Source organism: Lepidochelys kempii, chromosome 1, assembly GCF_965140265.1.
Source record: "Lepidochelys kempii isolate rLepKem1 chromosome 1, rLepKem1.hap2, whole genome shotgun sequence".
In the NCBI taxonomy this organism is placed as follows: domain Eukaryota; kingdom Metazoa; phylum Chordata; order Testudines; family Cheloniidae; genus Lepidochelys; species Lepidochelys kempii.
This window is the reverse complement of record NC_133256.1, coordinates 223,970,936-223,995,149: the sequence shown is the minus strand read 5'-3', so window position 1 is coordinate 223,995,149 and position 24,214 is coordinate 223,970,936. Positions and strand designations below refer to the sequence as shown.

At 43.7% G+C, this 24,214-nt stretch overlaps 1 protein-coding gene across 4 annotated transcripts in view; it reads left to right on the top strand.

The window, feature by feature from the left end:
* ETV6 (ETS variant transcription factor 6) overlaps nucleotides 1-24,214 on the top strand; it is a 165,145-nt gene that overhangs the window by 104,157 nt on the left and 36,774 nt on the right. The gene's annotated exons all lie outside the window — the stretch shown is intronic.

Below are 24,214 nucleotides of genomic sequence, written 5' to 3'. Positions count from 1 at the left end.
CTATGGGAGTCTTTTCAGTCACTTTAATGAGAGCTGGATTGGGCCCATGGTGAGACAACAATGCTATTATTTTGACCTACATGAAGAATATAAGATGAAAACAACATTAATGTCTTTATATGGTACAGTTAATAGAGGATTATAAAGCCTTTAACAAACCTTCATTGGTGTTGTGAAAGAGAGAAATTTTATTAAACTCATTTTACAGGTAGGAATATTGAATCACGGAGAGGATAAGTGACTTTCCCTAGGTCACAGAGCATATCAGTCGCAGCACCTAGAGTTGACCCCAAACCTCCTGTTATCTGTTCCCCCACTCTAACCCCTAGTCCACACTCCCTCCCAACTGTGGCAGTCCTACTGATTGTGCTTCCCTGCTTCTAACTTTAATGAATATCTTTTGATTTTGTATGGCAGTCTCTTCCTGGTTGTATTCATTATATATGGGCTTTATACACCAAAACTGATTTGCACCAGGTTACTTAGGAAGCCTATGGCAGAAACAGAAATTGAACTGAGGTCTCTTCCGTGCCCCAGTGTAGTGCCCTATCTACTAGACGATCCTTCCCTTCACAATTTCTTGGACTCCCACTCATACTCTCGAAAGCCTTGTGACAAATAAGGCAATCGTTTATATGCGAAAGTAATATCAGGAAAGTATTTAATGTATTTTTATCTGTCTTCAGTGTAATTTAGTGGAGACAGCACTTTTGAGAGCCACCTCTCTGCAAGCCACCAGAAAGTGCTTTGCAGGCTCGAGCTTGAAAACTGATGAACTAAACCATACATGAGAGACAGTCTTCTTGTAGCCAAGTTGGTCCCAGGATATCAGGGAGACAAGGTGGGTGAGGTAATATCTTTTATTGGACTGACGTCTGTTGGTTAAAAAGAAAAGCTTTTGACCTTACACAGAGCTTTTCTTCCAGTCTGAAGTAGAGCTCTGTGTAAGCTCAAAAGCTTGTCTCTTTCACCAACAGAAGTTGGCCCAGTAAAAGATATTACCTCACCCACCTTTGTCTGTAGAGATGAGAGAGGCAGATAGGCAAGGCTTATACCGACAAATTGAAAATTTACGTGAGAGGGGAAGTCCTGAGTCACATGTATTCATCGTTCCATAGTTTTCATCTGTTTATTGTCCAAGGACTTGTTCCAAAACAAGTCAAGGACACTCAAGTCAATGGGAGCTCTTCCATAGGGTCCAATGGGTCTTGGGTCAGGGTTGGGGTTGGCGCCTGATTAGGTTGTGAGATTTTCAAGGAAAAATCCTGCTAATTATTATTATTAATGCTGTATTATCAACTGCCTATGATGCTATAGAAATAATAAACCACAATAATAATAACACTCAGTATATACTTGGGCACATCAAACAAACATGCTAAAGAAAAACCCAGCATTACAGAGGTTATCATTTATTTTGAAAAGTGTCATTTGATTTTAATTTATGATAATGCTTCATAATCTACTAGTAAGTGTTCTGCAGTGTATTTTGTAAATCCAATGGAACTGTGGAAAATGGGAGTTCACTACAGCATCTGCTATTAAGTCGTTTTAGAAAAGCAAGATGGGACTGCCCGGAAAGGAGCTGTGAGAATCATCATACAGAATTGTTATTAAACTGCAAATAAAAATGTTCAAGTTGAGCACTGAAGTCCTCAAGAAAACTTGTTTGGCAGTAAAATTTGTTGACATATTTCAAATGAAAAGAGTTCTTTAATCAACAAGCAGCCAGTTGTTGACACCTGAAATTTTCAATTTTTTTCAAAAAGTCATACTTTTAAAAAATGTTTGCTTTCAAAAATGTCATTGAAAACATTCTTATAATTGTTACTGAAAATATTTATTTACCCCAAAACCTGGCTTTTGACAAACAAAAAATTTTGGTAACCGTTTCAATAACATTTTCAGTAAAATTTTTGAAATCAAAATGGTGAAATTTTTTTGAAAGAATGAAAAATAGTCTCATTTTGAAGATGTCAAAATGAAAACAACTTTGAAATGCTGATATTTTTTGTGAAACTGGTTTGGTATATTTCAACCAGTTCTGTTTGTCAGGCTCTTCTCTCTTCTAAGTTGCCTGCTCTCTTTTTCACCAAACTTCACTCTAGAGCTCGGTTCTCAAACTGCCAAACCCTGCTTTGCTTCCAGCATTTATAATGGTGTTAAATATATTAAAAAGTGTTTTAATTTATAAGGGGGGTCGCACTCAGAGACTTGATATGTGAAAGGGGTCACCAGTACAGAAGTTTGAGAACCACTGCTCTAGAGAGCAAGATCCCTAAATAAGGTCCATTAAGATACCAAATCAACTAGTTCAGAACCAGTTTGTCATTTCTGGAAGTCTAGCTTTCAAAAGTCAGGAATTCTGGAAAAGAACAATAAATGTAGTCCTCCAAAGTTGTGATATGTAGAGCCATACGAGTACCGCAGTAGATGATGCTGATGATTATTTTATTTTATTTTATTTTACTTTTATTTCTTTTTATTGTATTGTGGTAGCACTTAGAGGGCCCTATCATGGATCAGAGCCCCATTGTGCTAGGTGCTATACCCAAGAAAATAACTGTGTTCTGTCCATCTCTAAAAACAAAACAATACTCTGATTTATTTATAGGCATTTTGCATTTTTAAGCTTCTATAATTAATGTGGGGAAGGGGTTTGTATTTTTATTGGGAAGCTTTGAATGTGTGAAAATCTTAGCATGCTCATTTCCAGAACAGAACAGCTAGATTTAAAGACACTATGATTAAAAAATCATATATTAAAAAAATCCTTAGTAACAGAAGGATAGATTGTTTAATGCTTACTCATTCTGGTTGTTAGAATGTAGATATTCAGGCCTGCTTTAGAGGCCTATACTTTAAGAACTTAGGTGTATTTTTATCACTTAGCTAGTTACTGGGATATAAAAACAAAGAATCAAAATCACAGTCCGTCTGTGTATGGGCCTTCTCTCACTAGGATAGTCTGAGGCCTTGTTCTTAGGCTAAGGCCTTTGGCTAAGCAGCAGGGGCAGCCATAAGCTGGAAAAGCGTATAGTCAGATCCTCACAGCCCAAACCAGTCACACTGAAATAAGGTGGTACTGGGCTGTTAGGAAGACGATCCTGTCTTGATAGGTGAGTGCCCATCACCACCAGATAAAGAAACAGATCTTAAGCTGGTTAAAGAAAACTTAGTTTGATAGCATCCTGTCTGGCAAGAAATCACTTATCAGTGGTTGTGGTTGTGAAACCCTCATTTCTGTATTGTTTTATCTTTATGGCCCCCACTTTTCTATTGTTAATCTGCCTGGTTCTCTAATTGTTTCTGTCTGCTGTATAATTAATATTGCTAGGTGTAAGTTAATTAGGGTAGTGGGATATAATTGGTTAGAGAATTATGTTACAGTATGTTAGAACTGGTTAGTTAAATTTCAGTAAAATGATTGGTTAAGGTATAGCTGAGAATATTACGATATAAACTGGGGCCAAACAGGAAGTGGGGGGAAGGGAAATTGGATTCATGCTTGCTAAGGGGGGGCGGGGAATGGGAATAGGGAACAGGGACACAGCAAGGCTTTGCGTTGTCAGAGCTGAGAAAGGAAACATGGGGTAAACGCTCTGCAGCATCAGAGCTGGGAACGGCACACTGGGGAACGGACTCTGTCAGCATATAGAGATAAGCCCGACTGGTGTGAAGGGCTTTGGAATATGCTTGCTTTTCTGGTCTTTTGCTGCTTGCTGTCTGCATGACAAGAACCAGAGAAGTGGAAGGACGAAGGGAAAGCCCTCTAACACTGGTGGGCATTTACCCAAGTTAGGAGTCCATTAAAATCAATGGGACTATTTGTCTGAGTAAATGCTCACTAGCATAAGGGTTGCATGATCTAGCCCGTAAGATCATAATTACTGAAACTGATCAATTTGAAAATTCTCTTTCCTTTTTACTATTTATGTGGTTTGTCTTGCATTTTGCATTTCTCTCAACTAGACAATGACAATATGTGTATCCCTTTTACTTTTGTTTAGAGTCACTTTCACTTTCTGGTGTTCACACAATAAGACTATTTTGACTGAATTTAAAACAACCCGCCCCCCCCCAAAAAACATTTTTACTAATAGCTGATTTTCATAAAATCACTTAAACCATTGAACACTTAGGAATACCTAGATTATTGGCTTTTTAAAAAATATCAGTAAACATATAAATGAGTGAGTGAATGTTGGGATTAGTTGTAGGCTAAGTTTTGCCTGGACTTGTCTGACACCTGGTTAAATTTATGGAATATGATGAACTGCAAAGAGAGAGAAGAAAAAGGAATCTAATGGGGAAAAAATATATGCAAAGCCATACGGGTAGAGTTATACAAATGACCTTATCAATGTAACAAAAAGGCTTCTACATTGTGTCTGCCAATTAAGAAACAGCAGCTGTGGACGTACTCAGTTCCGTCTTCTTGGGCTCATTGTCTTGGTACAGATGTAGCTTTAGCCTGTGATGTTGGCAACCACACCGTGAAAGCAGATTAAAAAAATCTTCTCCTTCTTCATGCCCTGTTAAAAGGTTGGCTGGGGTGTGGAAATGAGTCCTGAATTAGGCAAACACTCGCAAGGTGCTTCCGGTATATTACAGTGTAAGGCTTAGCTAATCAGAGCTGGGAGAACATCAGTGGTTTTAATTAATAGGTATTTGCACAAAAAATTTTAGGCCTGTATCGACTGTGAATCTGTAGTTTTTAGAATAGTGGGGAAGTCAAGAATGTAATCCTTATATTTAACTGGACGAGTTCTCATTCTACCAGTCCTGTGAGGTTTCACCGGCACTTCTGGCTTGGTCGGAGAAACAGAAGAATTCACACCATTTTCTGTGGGGAGCCTATTTTGTGAATTTTCCACATCTCGTCTCTCTTCCAATTCAGTTTCCTCAAAATGAACACTTTGGTTCGGATCAAACTCTCTTGTCAGTGGTTAAGATCAGACTCCAGAGTCGAACCAAGTACAGACTCATCTTCATCCTCCATCTGAATTACCACGTTAGTGGTTTTCCGTCTAGGTCTATCACTTACAGGAGTCTTCAACTGATTATCCTCCATTGACTTATTATCCACATGGTCTTAGCATGTCCCTGTGAAGAATTCGGATAGGGTCATCTCCTGATTCTGCCTGAACCTTATAGACGGGGAGATCTTTTAGTTGCTCCAGTACCACATAGTACTACTGGCTCCCGTCTGTCTGCAAGCTTCTGCCTTCCTCTAAGACTCAGGTTGCATACTAGAACCCTGTCTCCTGGTTCTACTGGTGACATAATTATTTTGGCATCCCATCTTAATTTGTTGGTTAACTGGCTTCTTTCACTTTCTTCAGCAGCTAAGTCATATGCGTATTGAAGCCTGCATCGTAAATCTCTTATGATATTCTTGATGAGTCACTTCTTGTTGTCCTCTGGCTTTAATCCCAAAACACAAATCAATAGGTAATATAGGTCGCCTCCCCAACATCAAAAAATATGGGGAGTGTCCTGTAGTATCGTTTCTGGTATAGTTATATGCATGAACTAATAGCTTAATATACTTCCTCCAGTTGGTTTTCTTATGCTCTTCGAAAGTGCCTAACATATTTAGTAGAATGATTAAATCTCTCCACTGGATTCCCTCTGGGGTGATAAGGAGTTGTGCATGATTTTACTCCAGTGAGCTTATTTAACTCAATAATAAATTCCAATTCAAAGTTGGCACCCTGATCACTGTGGATCAGTTGGGGAAAACCATAGTGAAGGTAAAATTCTCCCAAAGCACACTTGCTACAGTTCTGGCCGTCTGATCCTCAGTTGGATAAGCCTGAGCATACTTAGTGAAATGATCAGTCACCACATGAATATTCTTAGTGCCAGAAGCATCTGGCTCTAAGGTTAAAAAGTCTATGCAAACCAGTTCCATAGGAGCGTATACTTTAATGTTCACAAGCTCGGCAGCTTTGTCCACTCTCGCTTTTCTTCGAATACAGAGCTCACAGTCTTGTCATTTTCTTTCTACTGTTTTGGTCATTGTAGGCCAATAAAATTGGTCTCTAACTAATTCCAAAGTTCTCTCAGTCCCAAAATGACCCATTTCATCATGGATGCCTTCTAGCGGTCTATCCCAATGTGTGTAGGGGATTATCAGCTGGTCTATATTGTCTCCTCTTCATTGTGCTTTTCGATTCAAGACCCCATTTGTAACGCCGACAGACCCTGGTTGTCGGCGGGCGGGATGGAACCTGGGACCTCTGGACCTTAGTTCATGAGCTAAAAGCCAACTAGCTCTTATCTAAGGCTATAGAGCAGACCCATTTTATCTCTCTCTCTAAGTGGTCTCTGTGTCACTAGATGGGACAGAAGACCACACCAGAAGGTGTGAGGGTTACATACTTCCCCTAGCTGAGGAAGTGCATCTGGAGCTTCAGAGACTTGCCAGTTGAAATCCCAGACAAGCCCCCACTTGTAAAGCTGACAGACCCCAGTTGTCAGTGGGCGGGATTGAAGTTGGGGCCTCTGGAGCTTAGTGCATGAGCCTCTACCATATGAGCTAAAAGCCAACTGGCTCTTAGCTAAGGCTGTAGAGTGGTCTTGGTGCCACTAGATGGGACAGAACACCACACCTAGAAGGTGTGTGGGTAACATAGACCTGGGCTCAGTTTTATTTTTCAGATTTGAACAAAAAACCAAAGCAAAATTTAGCCTAAGCCATTCTGTTTGACTCAGTACCATAAGCAGGCTCAGGTTCCCTTAAACCTAGGCTGTCTTCTGATCCCTCTCCTCTAGATATTTACCTACTATTGACTAGATCCCCTCTGTAGTGTCTTCCCCTATACTGCCAAATATAACGATATTACATGAAGGATATTATTACGTGAAGGATATGCCAAATGAAGGATTTTAAAGCATAATTTATATATATGCATTGTGTAATTTATAAAGTGTTATGATATCTATACATCTGGAAGACTGTGTAAGATCAACAGCATTACCATAAATATGAGTAGTTCTAGGGTCCTCATCAGAAAGTCCTTTCTCTCCCCAGATAAATCTTGTTGCTCTTCTTTGCAACGCAGGGCCTGGTCCTGAGAGGTGCTGCTGAGCACCCACAATCCCCATTAACTTCAATGGGAGATGCAGATGCTCAGCACCTCTCAGGATAAGGTCTTAAAATAAAAATTTTTGGAAGCTTGGGCAGGCATAAATTGTCACCGGCGCGCCCATCTATGGGCTCAGTCAGGAGTTGAGCACTCAGAGGATTTTCATAGCTGGTATTTGGTCGTACCCAAGTTGTCTGGATACCGATGAGGGAACAACTGGGGGATGGGTACCAAAGTAATATTTCCAGAAGGTCCCAGGTATGCTCAGAATCTGTTCCGGGGTGGTTGTATCAGAGGCATGATTAAGCCAGGAGGCACAAGATGGTCAAGAAGGAGCTCTCATTTGCTGCTGTGCATTTGTGCACCCTGGAAATGGACAGCACATGGAGGAAGGCCCCCCAGCTGCTCACACTGGAGAGAGAGGGAGAGAGACTTAAGGCTTGTCTACATTGCCCCACAGGTCAGACTCCAGGGGTGTGAATAGCAGTGCACATCCAAGCACTGCGCTGTAACTTCCCATGTGCATACGCTGCCGTCACAAACTAAAATGTGCCTCGTTCGCATTAACATAGTCTTCTTCCAACGGGATTCCATGCAAACTAGCAATCTTTTCGTTGGCACCCGCAGTGTCCACACAGGACAGTTACCGTGCAGCACGTTGGTGAGCACTGCTATTCACACCCCCATGGTCCAAACTCCGGGGCAATATAGACATGCCCACAGACAGAAAGAGAGAGAGAGTGAATGTTCATAGGATTAGCCCCGGGAAGGAGGTGGAGGGTCAGGATTTGGGTAGAGGTTAGGAGAGTCAATGAGGAAGAAGTAGAAAAGGGCTAGGGCTCACATATGAGGGTTTGTGGATGGGTGTGGTAAGTAGCTCAGGGTCAGCCGTGGGAGGAGGCACTGGTATAGCACCTGACCGTGTTTGTGGTGTGTATCGTGACACTTCTCAAAAGAGAGTAGGCAGTGTATACAGGCGGTCATGGATAGAGGAGGAGGTGCCCTTTTCTTGCTAACAAAGTCTGTGAGCCTTAAAGGAGCTTCCTCTACCACACTGAGATACAGGTTATGCAAAGATGCAGGCTCATCCCTTCCCTCCTCTCCTCTCCCCTCAACCCCCCACGCCCCCAAGCCAGACAGCATCTCAGTGCTTAGCCAAAGGAAGAACTAGAAAGTTTGACTTAGAGGAGCCATGTCCTCTTAATCCCATTTAGGATCAACTCTGCACCCAGCTACCTTGTCAAGCAAAAAAGCCTGTGAATCTGGTAAGACATATGTGTATTTTTACAAACCACGACTCAGGAAATGCTGGTGCATCACAGTAAACATTGGACTAAATTCTGTGCTGCTTTTCCCCAGTGAGGCAACACTATTCACATCGGTGGGCAAGACATTGAGGTTTAGCTAGCATTGAATCTGGCATTTTGAGTTTAGAAACACTTTTGCTTCTGTATCACTTCTTTTCTGGATTTCTCTCCTCTCCCCCAACCCCCTCATTGCTATCAATAAAATTACATGGAAACAGCACCTTCATTTCTTACAAACCACAGCCGCAATCTAGGGGGAGACAAAGCTGGCCTATTTAGTTATGAAACACCCCCTGCTCTCTCCTTGTTCTCTTTCTCCGTCAGAGCCAATTCCACCAAGGTTTTTGCGTACAGACAAAAGATTCCTCTTGCCAAACCAACCTCCTCCTCCTCCACCTCCTACCTGATTCCGTCAGCAGAGTTGCAAAAGCATGACTGTGACAGCACTAAATGAATAAGGGTGAGGCTGATCAGACGAGAAATCTCCTCTTTACACACACAGACCTCAGTGACCGTGGGGGAGGAGGAAAGAAATTCAGAAAAAGTTCCAAACGAGGCAGTAACAAAACAATCTGCTGTTTAAAGATTGTCACAGTGGCCCTTTGGAGTGTTAATTAGAATCACAGAATTGTAGGACTGGAAGGGACCTCGAGAGATCATCTAGTCCAGTCTCCTGCACTACGGCTACTCTGTCAAATAAAGCCCTGTTTAGGAACAGAACAGTTGATATATTTGATCAAGCCAGTGGCCAATATCAGCTGTTATAGAAGAAAGTGTAAGAAACCCTCCTGTAGAAAGTTATAGAATAACCTGCCACAACAAAACTTTCTTCCTAACCTCCTTTAGTTAGCGTGCAGGAGCTTTCAACTTGTGCGATGAGGGTTTGTATCTTTTCTGATGTTGCACTCATTTCCTCAGAAACTACCTGTGGTGTCACAAATGGGGGGTTATGTCTGCATGTATATAATGTATATACGGTATTTAAATTACAGAGTCATAGAATTTAAGGACAGAAAAGACCACCGGATCACCAACACCTCCCAGCGCACGAAACCCAACAACTAAAATTAGACCAAAGCACCACAGTTCCCAGGATACTAGACTATTTTGTGCTACAGGCAGAGACTAGGAGGGACCGAGGTGCATCAGTGCCGAGGCCCCAGCAATGACAGGGAAGTGATTAAGTGAGATATGCCCACGTAATCCTGGGAAGGGACCTGCACCCATGTGCTGCAGAGGGAGGTGAAAACCTGCCATGGTCACTGCCAATCTGACCTAGGGGAAGTCTGTGTGCTTCAGGTTTATCACCTATCAGAGCTGGCTCCAATTTATAACTTGTGATATGCAGCGTTTCCTGGGGAAATTTTTTTTTTGCCACTTTGCACCCTCTCCACACCTCAGAATGTCATTTTGTGTGAAATTGTTGATGAAACCTATGCTATCGGAGTCACAGAATCATCCAGAACTGCAGCTTTGTGCATGTTGTCCATGCAAAGCCAGAGGGCCCCCATCACTTGAAAAAATTTACATACCCAAAAACCATTTTCCAAGGAGATGGCCCCCGATTTTCAAGTTCTTAGCAAAAAGGGAAAGGACTTCAATTCCAAGTAGCTTTGCATTGATTCTGTTGTTCTGTATAATACATTAGCTTAGCTTCCAACATGTAGAACCTGAAACTGGTGAGAAACAGCACAGTCAGAGCACCCTGAGAAGCAGGGTTAGAGGGTATCCTCTCCTCAAAATATAGTTCCTCCTCCTCCTCTCTCTTGTCTCCTCCCTCCCCACTGTGTGTGAATGACTATCATTTCCTCCCTCCCCATTTTTATGTCTTTCTCATTTTCCACTCCCCTTGCTCCCTCTCTGTCTCTCTCTCTCTCACACACACACAAATCCAGGCAAGTGCTACAATGCGGGACGAGTGGACCAAATGGTGTTTTTTTCAGACGTTTCCTTTTGTACAACTTGTTTTTGGATTCAGGTATAGGTAATTGAGGAGCAATTTTGAGTGAATGTAGAGCAAGCAGGTTTGGATGATTTGAAGAGTGTGAGAAATATGACTTAATAATAAAACTTGAAACTCCCTCATTTGCATTCATGAGTGCAGCCTGATGTGGATTACTGAATTTTGTGAAAAAGCTGGTGGGTGAGCAAATATGCTTATAAATCTGGGTTCCTGCATCACACAATATGCCTTGTTTATTTTGACAAGTTTAATTTATGGAGCTGGTTGAAATTTGCCAAAATGAGCCAAGATAATTTTTATTAACATTTTCATCAAAAACTGGATGATGAAAAAACGTGGGGAAAAAATTTCAAGTACATTTCCACAGTTTTTTTTCTGCATTTTTGACCACATATAGTAGTTTAGTTGCAATCACATCTGAAAACACAGGATGCTAGTAAATGGGCCTTAGTGTGCTTTGCAGACCATCTATTTTCTACTCTGCTTGCATGTGAGATCCTTTTCCCCCCGACCATTTGTTTGCCTTGCTAGTTTTGATTGTAATCTCATCAGGGCATAGACTGTCTCTTACACCAGTGGTTCTCAAAGCCAGTCTGCCGCTTTTCAGGGAAAGCCTGTGGCGGGCCGGACCAGTTTGTTTACCTGCTGCGTCCGCAGGTTCGACCGATCGCGGCTCCCACTGGCCGCAGTTCATCGCTCCAGGCCAATGGGGGCTATTGGAAGGGCAGCCAGCATGTCCCTTGGCCCGCACCACTTCCCGCAGCCTTCATTGGGCTGGAGCAGCGAACCACAGCCAGTGGGAGCCGCGATCAGCTGAACCTGCGGATGTGGCAGGTAAACAAACTGGTCCAGCCCACCGGGGCTTTCCCTGAACAAGCTGCGGACCGGCTTTGAGAACCACTATCTTACATTTAATTTTACAGCGGCTGACACAATGGAGCCCTAATCTCAGTTAAAGTTCCTAGGCGGTACTGTAATATAAATAATACATACAAGTAATAGTGTCTTAATAATTTGTGACCTCACTCACAACCCTGTAACCTTCCTTATAACTAGTCTGAAAAGTAGGGAGAGACAGACAATGTTTTTGCGGATTAGCTAGGTCTTCTGTTTTTTGCTTTTGGATCCCAGGCTGAAAATGTATTTTGTGAATTATTTGCTGATATGGATATTATGTTGTTGGCTTGAGAAAAAAATTCATACTAATCTTTTTGGTTGTGGGAGCGAGCCTCTTGGGTCTGCCTCGGAGTGACAGCAGCAAGATCAAACCTCTCATGGTGCTGGAATAATGCAGTGAGAGTAGTTGCAGTTTTGCTTTTTGTTTAATCCTTCCTGTTGTCCCATTTAGAGGCTTGGGACAAGTTCTCATCCCTGTCCCCATCCAATAGAAATGTGACTGAATTACTTCTCCACTGAGTATCGCGGGTTGGGAGGGAGTTTGGAATGCATCTCAGCAGTCCCACTGTAATGCCACGTGAGGAAAGGCCTTGTCTAGTGCAGTCAGAGGTTATTTTGAGCCCCCTGTCCATGCCCTTAGGCAGTGCCTCCTTGGAGTACCAATTGCTTGCTAATCAAAGCAATGGGAATTTGGTTCAGTAAAGAGCCCCTGAGAAACTAGATGGAGACTAGACCTTTCACCCACTTGGCAGCTGGGCTTGCGGCATGTTTGAGTGAAGAATGTTTTGCATCATGTTAGAAATGTCTCTTTCACCTTTGTATCTCAGGATATGTATACAGTTAGAAATCTGAGCCACAGTGGCATCCCTGGAGTTGCAATTCACACCATTTGCAGAATGGTACCCAAGGGGTTAATGCTTAATGTCAACTGAGGGCTGGCCTTTGCATAAAGGAGAAAGAGGAACTCATATATTGGTCCAGTGTGGTAGGCTTTTACAGCCCCCTGGATTAGCAATCCATCAGAAAAGGGCTGGAACATAGAAACAAGTCCTGCAATGAAAAAACCCTTTGGGTCAAGTGTGCTCCATGTCTTCACCCTGACTGTAAATGAAATCTTCTGTGCGTTGCCTTACTTAATATTTCCAGGCAAACTGAGCCATGAACCTGGCTGCCTTGCCAAGTTCTGCTTTTACAGTAGCAGAGCGAATGTGGCCATGACTCAGAATTATAGGACCCCAGATGCTGAGGAAGTGAGCAAACTTCTTGTTGTCTCACAGTGGACTCTTCTGTGACAAAATCAGTTTCATGTTCCATGGAAACAGCCTGGAAAACATGGTGATGTATTTTTTTTTTCACAGTCACGGCTGAGTTAAGAACAGAAAATCTAGCCAAAATTCCTTAAAACAAAGAGACCCAAGGAACTTTTCACCATGGTCTGGGCTTTTGAGAAAGAAATATCCTTGGGAAAAGAAGGCAGCTCCTTAGCACGGGGGGTTTGCAACATCCCAGTATGCCACAGCTGGCACTTTGCTGGATTATGAAAGTGTGAGACTTGAAAACTTCCTCCCAATTCAGAATTATGAAAATCACTTCCTGGTGCCTCTTTCTAAGCACTGAGATCTCCTTTGTGTTTGCAGCCACTGGAAAGATCACAGTGACCAAAAGGATGACAGGTCAAGTGATAAATTGCCAAAAGTGCCATCTTAATTCCAGCAACCTGTTTCATTATAAAGGCAACATTTTCCTTGATTTTTAGATCCCTCTGATGTGTTGTTTGAATGGCAACATGAAGCCAATACTTCTGATTCCACCACCGTTCTACCTCATCTGAGCTGGAATAAGATCTTTACAATGGGAAGGAGTACTGTTAAATGATTGGAGGGTAGGCAGGGGACTGGGTTAGGGCATGAGTTCAGACTATGCTGATCAGTTTATTATTATTTATTCATTCATTACTTGTATGGTAATAGTCAGTCTTAGAGGCCCCAGTCTGAGATCAGGGACCCACTGTGCTAAGCAAGTACATCTGTGATAGACAGTCCCTGCCCCCAACGAATGTACAGTCCTTGCTTTACAATAAGATACACCAGATGAATGAAACAAACAGGTGGGGGTAAGAAGGAAGAGGAGTTAGAGAAATGAGCAGGTTTTGGGGGTAGCCTGGCTCCAGCTGTCAGCCCTGCACGGTGGGGCTTGGGCTGTCAAAGGCAGCCACAGGCGATGTAAGCAACACAGTATCTGCCCTGCGCCAACCTTACGTCATAAGCTGCCTTACATCTCAGTAGTGTAGACCAGGCCTCAAAGGGAAACAGTAACACAATGTAGTTTAAGCCTAACATTTGACCTATCTTAAATAATTTCATGACTTAAAAATAAAATCGCTGAGAAGTTTAAAAATACAAACTTCCTGTAGGAGAACCTCCCCTACCCCTACCTGCAAACCTGCATGCTGCTACTGCTTGCTGGGCATAAGCAATGAGTTAATGAACATTATTCCCAGAGCTCTGCTAATGTTATTTAGGGTATATTGGTGCACAAGCAAGGAAACAAGTAACAGAAGACATTTATTTTGGCTCCTTTGGAAGGGGGAATAGGGAAAGAAAAGTGTGCTCCATGGAAGGCAGCCAGAATCAGTTAGGAAGGAGTCAGGGGTGGATTAAGAACTGTAACTGGGACCAGATCCAACCAAACTTTCACCCATCCCCATCCCCTAGACAGCTGCACGTACTGCCCAAGTAAAAGTCACATGACCCCCTGCTGTCCTTATTTACAGTCACATTGTGACATGACGTGAATGACTGAATGACCCAAGCAAATTTCCTCCTTCCCTGGGTATTGCCCCCACAGCAGGGAGGGACAGAGTGACTGGCAGCAATCGGCGGTGCTATGTTGTCCTCAGCTCACTGGCCACTGCTGCATTAGGCCTTCTCTTGGCTCATCCTGCCTTAATCCTTCCCTGGAAGAAATGGTATTTTCAGGCTTCTAAGGCTATGTCTACAGAGACCTTACCGCTGAAGCTGCGCCACTGCAAGGTCTCTTGTGTAGCCGCTCTGTGCCAATGGGAGAAGCTCTCCTGCCGACGTAGCACTGTGCACAGTCCCACTTATGCTGGCGAAACTTACGTTGCTCGGAGGGCATGTTTTTTCACACCCATGTTTTTTCACACCCATGACATAAGTTTTGCCAACATAAGTGGCAGTGTAGACATGGCCTAAGAGGGCTTTGCAAACAGTGCACCGGGGAGAAAAGGGAGCTGGAGGGGATAAAAAGGACTTTTAAAAATTGTTTGACAAGGCCTCTTTAATGCGTTCCTAGAATGTTACTAGGTCTTTCACTTACTGCTGTGACTGCCAGCTCCTCCAATTGGTAATTACCCCAGGCTGAATCCTGAACATCTGGCATGGCCACTTTAGTACATAAGACATTGGTATGTCACAGTGAATGACGATGGAGGTGATGATGATGAAAGTTTTGTGCTAAGGTAAAACTTACAGACACATGCAATTTAGAGACAAGATAGAGATAAATGCATACATGACAAATATGCACTGTGGGTGGGTGTCACTATCTTCACAGACACATAGTGAGTGTTAAATAAAGATAACTGAAGATAAAAACATTGCTGTAATTAAATAATGTCCATGCTTTCTCAGGGTGCTGTAGTATTCTACAAGAATGATCCAAAATGCTGCAGCTTACAATGGTAGCACTGCTACTGAGGGCTAAGTCCTCAGGTGCACTTTTTACTCTGGTTTTACTCAGTCCTGACTTAGGCAAACTCCCAATAAAGTAAGTTGAAGGAATAAAAAGTGTGGGCCAAACACTGATGTCAGTTATAATGGGTAAAACCATTCACTATAATAAGTTACTCCAGATTTACACTCACTGTCATATCCAGCCCTGAGTAAGGACTTCAGGATTCGGCTTGCATTATTTTGGGGCAATTACTCTGGTAGTTTATTTAGAAGAGTAGTATGCAGTTCTGCAGTAATTTTTTAGGTGGGTTTCCTCAGCTGCTAATCTACATCTGTGAAGAAAAGCTCCGCTATGGAAAGAGAAGAAACTTTTCCCTTGTATAATTTTGGAGCATTTGGCTTCTCTCTCCTCCCTTCTTCTTCCCCACCACATTTCAAGGGTTTTTTTTATTAGTGACTTCATCTGCTCTCATTAATCAGTAAGCTATCTCAGGCTGACAAGCTAATTTAGAGTCCTGCTTGCGCATTTGATCAGCAATGCAAACCATGTGTCATGTCAGCAGGTCAGGAGAGGTGATGGAACATGGGATTTTCACTTCAGTTCCAGAAAGGGCCGTAGCTGCTTCCAGGAAGCTGCATTTGGCACTGGGTGTGGGGAGTTGGAAAGATTTATTTCCCTGTACCAGAGAGCTCAGAGCCTCATCGTTCAACTCGAGCATTTGCCAATCAATACGTTTCTCAGACTTGCCATAGGCTGCATTAGAAAAACAATTTGATCTATTTATTATTATTTTATTATATGACAGGGTAGCCCTATAGACCAGGGTGTCTAGAGTTTGCAGGGTCTCCACACAGTCAGTACTCTTAGTGAGAAATTAAGAGCTTGTCATAGGGAGCAGAGTAAGCCCTTGGGCAGAAGTTAAAGCTGGTATTACCTGTGTGATCTGCAGAATTCTACCTCTCATTAATTTCTCTAGCACTTATATAATAAGCACTTATATAATAATTATAATCATCAAAAATGATTAGGGGTCTGGAACACATGAGTTATGAGGAGAGGCTGAGGGAGCTGGGATTGTTTAGCCTGCAGAAGAGAAGAATGAGGGGGGATTTGATAGCTGCTTTCAACTACCTGAAAGGGGGTTCCAAAGAGGATGGCTCTAGACTGTTCTCAATGGTAGCAGATGACAGAACGAGGAGGAGTAATGGTCTCAAGTTGTAGTGGGGGAGGTTTAGATTGGATATTAGGAAAAACTTTTTCACTAAGAGGGTGGTAAAACACTGGAATGCGTTACCTAGGGAGGTGGTAGAATCTCCTTCCTTAGAGGTTTTTAAGGTCAGGCTTGACAAAGCCCTGGCTGGGATGATTTAACTAGGAATTGGTCCTGCTTCGAGCAGGGGGTTGGACTAGATGACCTTCTGGGGTCCCTTCCAACCCTGATATTCTATGATTCTATGATTCTATAGAAAAATGCAGCATGCATGGTGTACACAGGGCTCACAAGTAGACTGTGTGCACAAAGCACACCCTGTACTCGTGTTCAGTGGTGAAAGGAATTCAGTTGCCCTCCGCTCTTTACTTTAGTCCCATCTCCCATTGCAAAAGGTCTGTGAATTTCAGGTGGTTGGCCTTTGCTATTATTCTACAGCTGCTAGATTTCTGCCAGGACTGTGGAGAACTTCTACATCTTGATATTATAATTAAAGCCAGTTTTACAACATTTTTGATGACATGCAAGGCTTGTTTGGGTAAGGCATGCTAGTCCCCTCACTCCTCACGCTAGAAATCCTCTACTCCCCATCCAGTTCCTTCTTTCCCAGTAAAGTTCCTCCCCCATCCTATTTGCTCTCCCCCACAAGACACACCTCTCAGTCAATTTCCCCTCCACCAATCAATGCTCAGCCCCCAATTAATCCTCTTTGGGGCGTAGTCAGCCTGAGCTGAAGTTGGCCAATGCACGCTTCGGCCTGAGGCTTTTTCTGATGTAGTCATTAACATGCTACCCCTGCCTAATAGTTGGTGTCTCTGAGCCCCCACTTGCAGGACCAGCTTCCCATTACGGGAGGGGACAATCGCTGCCAGCCGCAGTAGCAGCAGCTCTGGCCCTGTTATGGTTACAGTCCAGGTGACACTTGTCACGAGCAGGCAGTTTAGGAGTCACCATTCACAGCCCTCTAGCCCCCTCGGGGCACTTACCACAGTACATGAGCCAACAGAAAGTAGGCAAATCCCCATTACAGGGCTGCATCACACACCCCCTCCCAGTCGGCATCACACCAGCTGTCCCAGCTCACATGCAGTGCCGCCTGCTTGTCTCCAGGTAGGTGAGCATGCCACAAAGCCATCTGTCTGTGTCTGTCACCAGACCCCCTGCATGCCCACGTATTGGGAATAGGAGAAATTCCCTATGAAGATAGGAATCCTTAACCATCCTGCTTTTACTATCCCTGCAACACCCTGTCTTAAATGCCTGCTGGCCTCCTCCTGCTGACCACCAGTGCTAACATCTACTGGGAAAGCATCCGATGAAGTGAGCTGTAGCTCACGAAAGCTCATGCTCAAATAAATTGGTTAATCTCTAAGGTGCCACAAGTACTCCTTTTCTTTTTGCAAAGACAGACTAACACGGCTGCTACTCTGAAACCAGTAATAAGAATGGCTGAGCTGTTGTTTTGAATGGAGAGGGTTCAGTTCCAGTCTCAGGAGGGAGGGATTCCTCGCACTGGCGCTCGATTTGTGATTCAATTTGTGATAAAACCCCTTCAACACAATTAGCTTCATGCTACTTAGCACACATTTCCAACAGCTCTGTGTGGTTTGTGCTCTCTAATTCAAGAGCCGAGCCCTGGGCCTGCATCGTTCCTCTGAGCACTGGTAAGCTGGCAAGAAAGAGGGGTAGTAGTAAGGGAAAGGTAGCAGTAGTCATACTTAACGTTTTTATAACATTTTATTTTATTTTTTTATCTCCTTCCTCTGAAGCCTCCGGGATGGCCACGGCTAGAGATGGGTCACTGGGCAGGGTGGGCCAGGGCTCTGAGGTGGCACCTAGCATTCTCTCTCCCAGGTGCTTGGTTGGCTTGTTCTTGCTCACGTGGTCAGGGTCTAACCAGTGGCGGATTAGCCACTGGGTCAACGGGCCTGTGCCCAGGGGCCCCAGCCAATTGGGGGCCCCTGGAAAAATGGGTGCCCCCCCCCATACCCTGACCCACTGTGCCTGTCTGCCCGGTACTCCTGCCGGGTAGCAGGGTCAGGGCACAGGGCCTTGCCCTGCAGTGCCTGCCCGGCACTCCAGCTGGGGAATGGGGGAAGCCCTCGCGCCCCGACTCTGCTCCCTGGCAGGAAGGGCAGAGCCGGGGGGGAAGCCCTGGTGCTCCAACCCCATTTCCCTGGCAGGAGCCCCCTGGAAGGGCAGGAGGGGACTTCAGGCAGAAGGGGTGGGGAGGGGCCCCCACTAATTCTGGCCCAGACCCCCACAAAACCCTAAGCCGCCTCTGGGTCTAACCAATCACCATACATGGACTGGGAAGGAATTTTCCCCCAGGTCAGATTGGCAGTGACCTGGTTTTATGCCTTCCTCTGCAGCATGTGGGTGTTGGTCACTGGGTATATCTCATCTAGTCGTTTCCCTGCCATTCATTGCAGGGGCCTCTGGCATTGGCACACCTTCTCTGCCCGCGGCACAGAACAGTCTCGTCTCCTGCAGGTTGGAATAGTTTGGTCTAATGTTGGTTGTTAGGTTTAGTGTGCGGGTGGCCTGTGACGTACAGGAAGTCAGACTAAATGATCTGATAGTCCCTTCTGGCCTTATATTTTATGACTCTGTGTTCAGAGCACTAATAAATCCTCATCAGAGCCCTTTGCATGAGGAAACTGAGACAGAAAGGTGAAGTGACTTCCCACGACCACACATTAAGTCAGTGGCAGAGCCTGAACTAGACCCCTGTCTTTCCGGCTCTGAAGCCTATGTTTGCCCGTGCACACCACAGTACCTTAACAGTGGTGGGCATAGAAACCCACTCTCTTGGCCCCACCCAGCATCAAAAACACCTCTTTCTGCCATGGGCGGTGTGCTATGTTATGTGAATAATACAGCACATCGCAGATTATTAACAACACAAAGCCAGCCTCTACTTCAGTTCAGAACGCATCGGTTGATAGCATACGTTTGCTTTTTGTGAACATTTCTAGTGCAGTTTTCCCACTGGTGAATTGTGTATTGTTCTGTAGTCAGGGCTTCCCTGCCTGACGCTGCCAGAGTGATGATGCTTGGGTCCCTGGGTGTACAAAACCAAGCTGCTGATTTGCATGTGCTGGTCCTTTTGCTGTTTTCCCAGCTGTGATAAGTACTTTGCAGTGTGGGAGTGAAAACAATTCCATCTGCTCTCTGGAAAGGATGAATGAACAGGGAGTCTTTTCTTTCCCGCGCGCCCTTTCCCCCCCCCCCCCTTCTTTTTGCCTATAAGGTAGTCAGGCATTAGGATGGAATCTCCCAGCCTAAATGGAACAAAAATATATGTAATTTACTTGCGAATGCTGTGTAAGTAGGGTATGATTTATATATTGAACTTCTGACCTCATCTATTGACTCATATTGGAACTAATGTGAAAAAGGCCTTTTTCATACTGTATACTACACATCCTACTCATATGTAACGTACATCTAAAATACGTGATTTACTGCATACAGTACATATATGAAACACACATGTCCTTTCCTCTTACGGGAAAAGGGAGATACTGAACGTTAGTGTTGCCAAGTGTCAAGATTGGATATCTTTCATAAAAATGTGCCCTCGTTCACCCAGAAGTTATGGTCTTATTCAGGAATTACGGAATGAAATTCTTTGGCTTCTATAATGCAGGAGGGAAGAGTAGATGATCATAATGGTCCTTTTAGGCCTTAAAATCTATGAATATATGTGTTATTGTGGAGTGCCTATGCAGCTCAGAGTTGTTTTAATGCCCAAAGCAAACACTTCTTTAGGGACCTGCAGTTGCCTCACAGAAAACTTGGGAAGTATGGCATTTAAAACCAGTTAATTCTGAAGTGTGTATGTATGAGTGATTATTTTTCCCTGCTGCTTATGCCAGAGGAAGGTGTAAACCACCCCAGCAGTTCCTCTTTGTTGCACCTATTTTGGGCTACCATACTACCATATTGAGGAGCTGGGAGTGGGTTTCTTCCTAACTCCAGGTGGTTATCAGTTTGTGCCCGGGAACATGAGAGTGGATCAACCTCATCATTTTTATCCCACCTAATGTAACAAATGTTAGAAGCAGGACTTCAGGTGAAGAATAAGCAACAGGAGTAGAAAATCTATTAAAATACCAAGATCCAGCCTGCAGTGCCAGAAAGGCGAGTGCATGTTTTTCTCCCTCGTTAATGCATATGGTGCTTCAAGACTGCAAGAAGCACTATAAATAATTTTATTCTATTGAAGCTAATGCTCAGGAGCTGACAAAAGACAGGCTAGCTAGAGAATGTGAGTCTCTCAGAGCCAGATTCTGCCATCTTTATTCACATGGAATAATAACAACAACATCTAGCTCTTGTAGAGCACTTTTATCCATGGATCTCAAACTCGTTACAAAGGAGGGCAGCATCATTATCCCTATTTTTTACAGCTGGAGAAACTGAGGTATAAAGTAGTGAAGTGACTATCCCAAAGTCACTCAGCAGAGCTGGGACTATATCCCAGGTCTCCAGAGTCCCAAGCCAGTGCCCTAGCCACCACTACCGCCTCCCTAATCTCACTGGTTTAACTGGGAATTTTTAAGGAGAAAGATGCTGCCCAACGGGCTTGGCCCAATGCCCAGTAAGGTCAATGATTAACTGATCTCAGTGGTTATTGGATTAGGCAGAATTTAGCCCTCATTTTGTAGCACAGGTCTGATCATCCTCACTGTTTTTTGTTGAGTAAATGCTTTTGTTACTTTCATATGATGCAGTAAGCACCCTTTATTATGAATAGAGGGTAAGGGGGATATAGAAAGAGTGTTTCTTGCACAGTGTCCCTGGCAATAAAGATCAATGGGAAAAGAAATGGCAAAAATATAGAACACAGCATAAGCAGGGTTCATTTTCTTTTACGGAGAATATATGACAAATGTATTCATGAAGTATCCGCAGGTCTATATAGTTAGGTTTCCTCTCTGCCTTAAAACCCCCTTGAGCTTGTACAGTCCTCCCTTTGATACCTTTCTTTTCATGAAAAGATCCGTTTTAATAAGAAAAGAAAAAAGAGGACAAGAAAATATGTGATACTCTACAGGGCAGCATTGTTTCTGAATGGAGCTTTCCATGAGGTGTCAGCAACTCTTTCAGTGACGTTAGCCTGCCTCACACTTACTCACATTGCTGTATCTGCGCCTCCACAAAAGGCCTCTCTGGAGTGAATTGATTCAGCACTGCAAAGGAACTGTCATGCAGTGAACAGAGTGCTCTGAAGCAAATCGTTCCACAGGAAAGTGAGGGAGGGATGAGAAGAGAGGAGAATATCAAGAAGGAGAAGTGGTTAACCTGTTTTGTTGTCTTTGATAGCACTTTATATGCTCAAAACACTACAGAGAGATACTAATTCTCATAACACGCCCATGGGTAGGAGGTAAATAGTATTACCTCATTTTACCAATGGGGAAGTTGAATTAGAAAGTCAAAGTGATTCAGTGTCAGATCTAGGAGTAGACTGAACAGAGGCATACGCTATGAAATGTTACTGTGTCCAAACAACAGTTGCCAAGATGATGCTGAACATGGTTTATTCTGGTCTATCCAGAGCAGTGAACTGTATTCATCACTGACTCACCTAATACAAGTGTGTTCAGACAGGGTAGTACTTAATAGTATAGACCAGGTCAAACAGAAAACACTCACATACCAGTTTTTGGGTTCCGGGCCTGGAAAGATAATTACTTTTATTGTTTGTGGTATACTCTGTAAAGAAATGCACTGTAAACTATAAAATGTGTTGATCACATGAGATTATCATACTGGTGTGCCATAAAATGGCGAGGATCTTGTATTTTTTTACAAAAGCCACAACCTTTTAGCAGAAGGTGAAATGCAGTTGAGAAGTTTGGTGTCTTGCTTCATCTTTCAGATTTCTAATCAAAACTCTAGTTGGATGTTTCCATGTTATCAAAATTCCAATGATGAATAAAGCTCAAAATGCAGATAGCTGCTTCTATTTGTTTGTAATTAAATTGCACCAATTAGCTACCCAGAGATAATCACTGAAGTAGGCTGTAGACATGTAGAAAGTTATGCCACTAGCCTATCACCACTGGAGAGACTGGTTCAAATGACAGAATAAGACACAAATTAAAATGAGCTTGATATTCTCATTTTCCACACTCCAAAACCACCATACTAACTGGCACCATTGGAAGCGTCTGTTCAGAAGAAGTGTAGAACTCTTCCAGGACAGGAGTGAGGTGCAGTAACAGAGCTGAGTGAGGGTCCAGAAGTAAAACAGCAGGGAGTGTTCCATGTCAGGCCTCAGGAGCCTTGCAGGAGGGAACTGGGAGAAGGCAGCACTGGAAGTGAAAGGAGTGTCATTGCCCAGGATTGAGGTGCATAGGCAGAGCTGGTGGTCGAGACACAAAGACTGGAATAGCAGGGTTGCAGTTCAAGAGAGATGCACTGACAAAATTGCATGTAGGAAGCCCCTACAGCCTGTGCCATTACTGTGCTTGGCCTTAGCCTTGCTGGCTCTCCCTTACTTCCATGAGTCTGAATTAATTTTTGTTGAAAAAGAAAGGTTGTTGGGGAGCAGAGTTTATTTATCATTAGAGTTTACTATATAGCTCCATAGACACACTTGGTGTTTTCCTTATAAAACCCAGATTCCGTGCTCTGGAGCAGTGGTTTTCAACCTTTTTTCATTTGCAGACCCCTCAAAATTTTCAAATGGAAGTGCGGACCCCTTTGGAATCTTAAACACAGTCTGTGGCCCCCCCAGGGGTTCACGGACCACAGGTCGAAAACCATAGTTCTATGGTAATGGCAACCTTTCGTGCACCCCTTAGACACAGTCTGTAGACCTCCCAGGGGTTTGTGGACCATAGATTGAAAAACACTGCTCTAGAGAGTACAATCTAGTTCCTCTAGGACACATACCTAACAGGTGTCCTCCTGCAGGAGGATACAGGTTTAACCTTTCTTGGGGAAAGAAGGATTTAAAGACTGGAACTTTGAGGACTAAACTAGGAAATGTTTTGGAATGCAGCATTCCCTAATGACGTGGCTGTGTTCATAGAAAGCATTTTTGAGAAAGCACTACATCCACATACAAGAGTCATTCAATCCAATCACCATTGTTTAAGTGAATCAAAGATGAGATGCAAGCGAAGGGGGTTACATTAGATGGTCACTGAGGTCCCTTCTGGTCTTAGAGTCTATTAAACTATGAATGAAAGAGGGAGAGGAGGGGAGGCATGTTGGCTGGAAAAAGAAACAGGTGTTTAATAAATGAGGAAATGGTTGCTCTGTGGGAGAGGCTGACGGGAAATGCAAAGAAACATTACATAGTTTATAAATGTTGGGGGATATTCTTTGGTGTGTTTGTTACCATCTGTATTTGTGCAGAAGGCAGGGAAAGTCACTCGGGGGTGTTTCAAGGTCTTTCTCCTCTTTTTTAAAGTCCTAGATCTGTGTGATATTAGACCCCACCTCATCATAGAATCTCAGGATTGGAAGAGACCTCAGGAGGTCATCTAGTCCAACCTCCTGCTCAAAGCAGGACCAATCCCCAAGTTTTGCCCCAGATCCCTAAATGGCACCCTCAAGGATTGAACTCACAACCCTGGGTTTATCAGGCCAATGCTCAAACTACTGAGCTATCCCTCGCTCTCCTGTCATCCTCTGCATTCAACCACAAGAGCTACAGTTGACACGGGTGCGGCAGCTGGTAGTGGTCAGGGTTAAACTCTTGGGGTATGGGAACAGATTGTTTCCCCTGGGAGGACCTTCGGCTGTGGAATTCCTTCTCCCAGAGAGGAAGATGAGCCTGAGTCTCAGCATTTTTAGACCATGCTGCCCATCTCTTTGCATAGACCTTCTCCAAAGGGTGGAGCTACAGAAAACACCCACCTCAGTGACCCTACCCTAACCAATGACTACACTGGGGGAGGGGTGGAGCGTTTAGGTCCTCTTGCAGAGACAATTTGATGTGATTCTTCATTTTGTAAATGGCTCATCGTGCCAGCTAAGGGGTACATTACAAATGAAGAACAATTTGATATGGTGTCTTTCTGCT